Raw genomic sequence first — 4132 nt, 5'->3', positions numbered from 1 at the left:
GGGATGGTTTGAACTTTTTGGATTTTGTCAGCTTTAAGGCCCTCTCTTTCCATCACCTTAAACCAAGGAGATAGTTCACCTTCACCTTCTAACTGTTCCCCATGTGCTTACCTGACTTATAACTTTGATGCCTATTCTATCAATATCCACAGATTCCACAATATCATCAAATGGGGTTTTGGCATATCATCATCTATAATGTGGAACATAGGTCCTCACTGAACTATGTTGTGAAGCACTCAATGAATCTTGGTTAGGCTACAATTATTGACACTTCATACTTATCTACTAGTTCTTTTCCAGTAATGACATATTTTGTTTTGATTTTGTCAACAAGCACACTCATTTTGTTACAATGGGGTAGCCCCAAATAAACATAACTCTGTATGATAAACACTGGCCTTTGATCCACAAGGTTGGCTATTTGAGCCCACCAGCCTCTCTATGGGAGAAAAATGAAGTTTTCTGCTCCTGCAAAGATTTATAGCCTCAGAAACCCTATACAAGGTTGCTGTGAGTTGGAATCGACTCAAGAGCAAATAACAACAACAACAACAGTAAGAATAAAACTATTCTGTTGTTGTTGTTGTTGTTAACCCTGTATAGGGTTTCAGAGAAGCAGCTGGGTGAGTTTGAGCCACTGACTTTATTGTCTAGTGTTTATTCTACTTAAACTATTATAGTATTGTGTGAAAGATTCTATTTCTAACTAAAAATTCATGGAGGTCTAATGAAAGGGATAATGTTGTTTCTTTACTGATCCCAATCAATCAAAAGTCCTGTTTAATCAGAAACACTTTGTCCTAGTTTCCTTGTCACGGTGGAGAACCATGAATAGGAGATAGTCTAACTTGCAAGCTGGGGGTTGACACACTTAGGAATTAATTAAGCTTCCAAGTGTTCACACCACTTTATTCTGTCAGATAGTCTCAGAAGTGGTGTGATAGAGCAGAGAAGATGAACGGGAAAAGCAATTTCAGAAGGATTTCTGACAATCATGAAGAAAAATATCCATGCAGCCTTGATTAACTAATCCAAAGAAATATAGAGGACTTTGCAAGCATCTGAAGAATTTACAATTTATTGCCAATGTAATAAATTGCTGTGTTTCCGTTCTCTCTCTTATTTATTTATTTACACATTGTCTTTCCAGTACACAGAAAGATCTCAGGGAGGGAGTCTGGTGACCCGGATGTCATGGTGACTCTACCAGGGATTGGTTTTGTGATCCTGGATAAGTCGTCTTTTGTCTTAGACTCTTCAAAGATTTAAGTTTTTAAATGAGGAAGAAAGAATCTCTGGAAATATGGCATATTTCTGCCATCATGCTCTATTGTATCCCACTTTATTATTTCTATATTTCCTTCTTTTCAGGAGTTAGATCAAATAACTGAAGAATTCACTTTCTGTAATGGGCCTGATCGTGTATGGTTGGCGTTAGGGCCAACACAGAACGATGTGTAGAACAGGTAGGTTTCAGTCAGAGTTGGAGTTGCTTCCCTAGCAGCTTTTCTTATCCTCTTGTGAGATGCCTTTGAGTCAGTTTCAACTCATAGCAACCCTGTGCACAATAGAATAAAACACTGTTTAGTCCTGCACCATCCTAACAATCATTACTATGACTGAGCCCATTGCTGATGCCACTGTCTTCCTCATCTCCAGGGACTGATCCCTACCGATAATAGGTCCAAAGTATGAGAGAGGAAGTCTTGCCATCCTAACTTCTAAGAAGCATTCTGGCTTTACTCCTTCAAACACAGATTTTTTTGTTCTTCGGGCAGTTCATGGTACTTTTAATATTCTTCTCCAATACTATCACTCAATGAATCATTTCTTTTATAGTCTTCCTCAGTCACTCTCCAACTTTCACATGCCTATGAGGATATTGAAAATACCAGGACTTGGGTCAGGCACAACTTAGTCCTCAAACAGATATCTTTGTTCTTGAACATTTGGAAGAGTTCTTGTGCAGCAGATTTATCAAATGCAATACAAATTGTTTGATTTCTTGACTCCTGCTTCATTGTGTGTTGATAATGGAATAAGCAAAATGAAGTCTTTGACAACTCCAATCTTTTCCCATTTATTATGATGTATGTATTGGTCCAATGATGAGGATTTTTATTTTCTTTACATTTAGGTGCAGCCTATACCAAAGGTTGCAGTCTTTAATCTTCATCAGTAAGTATTTTAAATCCTCTTCTCTTTCATCAAGAAAGGTTGTATCATCTTCAAATGGAAAATTGTTAATGAGTCTTCTTCCAATCTTGATGTCAAGTTCTTCTTCATATAATCCAGTTTCTCAAATTATTTGTTCAGCATGCAGATGAATAAGTACAGTGAAAGAATACAACCATGGCGCAAACCTTTCCTGATTTTAAACCATTCAGTGTCCTCTTGTTTTATTTGAATGGTTGCCACTGGTTCTATGTTCAGGTTCCTCATGAACACAATTAAGTATTTCTAAATACTCATTCTCTACAATGTTGTCCATAGCTTGTCATGATCCACACAATCAAAAGCCTTTGCATAGTCAATAAAGCACAGGTAAACATCTCTCTGGTATTCCCTAAGATCCATCTGATGTAAGCAATGATATCCCTCTTCTACAACCTTGTCTTGCAGTTCTTTGTTGATGCACTGTTGGAGTCATTTTTTTAAATTGCCTTCAGCAAAATTTTACTTGCATGTGATATTGATGACATTGTCCCATGATATCTTCATTCCATGGAGTCACCTTTCTTTGGAATGAGCACAAATATGGGTTTCTTTTAATCAGTTGGTCAACTAGATGTCTTTCAAATACCTTGGCACAGATGAGTGTCTTTGGCTGGGCTTTCTGAAACAAAACCAGGGAATGTATATATATATATTTTTGTTGTTGTTGTTGTTGTTGTTGTTGTTGTTGTTGTTGTTGTTAAGTGTCATATATATATCCAATGAAATGGCTTACAACTGCAGAGTCCCAGGTTCCCAGCAGAAGAAAGAGAGAGTCTCTCCCTGTGTCAATTATATTGGGAGCAGGCCATGCCCCCAAAGAAGCACACCCTTTAATTGATTGGCTGCTCATAGTCACTCATCAAACTATGGCAGTATTAGGTTTCATAACCACGGAAATAATCATATCTCAACTGCTAAACCTCTGGAAACCCTGGTCTAGTCAAGTTGACACAAAACCATAACTATTGCAATGAGTAAGTGTCTCCAGTGCTTTATAAGTTTGTTTAAAATTTCCATTTGTATTCCATCATTACCAGAGCCTTGCAGTTTGTTTGCCAATGCCTTTAGTGCACCTTGGACTTATTTCTTCAGTCTCATTGGCTCTTGATCATATGTTGCATCTTGAAATGGCTGAATTCAACCATTTCCTTTTGGTATCTGTGTATCCCTTCCATTTTCTTTTGATACTTTCTGCATCATTCAATATCTTGCCCGTAGAATCCTTCAGTATTTCAAGTCAAGGCATGACTTTTATCTTCAGTTCTTTCAGCTTGAGAAAACGCAGAGCATGTTCTTTCCCCTTTGTTGTTGTTAAGTGTCATTGAGTCGCTTCTGGCCCATAGCAACCCTGTATAGTGTTTCCAAGGAGCAGCTGGTGATCCTGAACAACCGACTTTGGAGTTCAATCCAACTTTGCAGTCCAGTGCATTAAACCACAGTGCCACACCAGGATTCCCCCTTAGGTAGACTTTTTTATTTTTCTATTCGATGATAATACACAATTTATTTTGTGACAATAGTTGTAGTCCCCTCAGTGTAACAGCATTCTTCCCATTTACTCCCTGAGTTACTCCATTTTCATTCATCCGTCTTCCCTGTTCCTTCCAGTTTTCTGGGTTTTGCAGTGTTTTTTTATTTATTTTTGTATTTATTTTTTTCCAGTGTCATCATCTCTGCCTCCATCTCTGGTGTCGTTGCTTCTCTGGATAGGATCCCACATTCTGCTCAAGCTCTTCTACCTTGATGGTCCTAGAGTCCTCCATTCCTGGAATGTAGGAACCGACTCCACGGCACATAACAACAACAACAACAATGCCTAAGTTGCCCATTATTATTTGCCCTGTACACAGAGGGATAGGTTTGATCCTTGATGTGACGACTCCTTCCCTCTCAGTTGATATTATGAGCTACT

Source organism: Chrysochloris asiatica, unplaced genomic scaffold (genome assembly GCF_000296735.1).
Source record: "Chrysochloris asiatica unplaced genomic scaffold, ChrAsi1.0 scaffold00317, whole genome shotgun sequence".
NCBI classification, from domain to species: Eukaryota; Metazoa; Chordata; class Mammalia; order Afrosoricida; family Chrysochloridae; genus Chrysochloris; species Chrysochloris asiatica.
The sequence above is the reverse complement of the archived record's forward strand: the minus strand, read 5'-3'. Positions refer to the sequence as shown.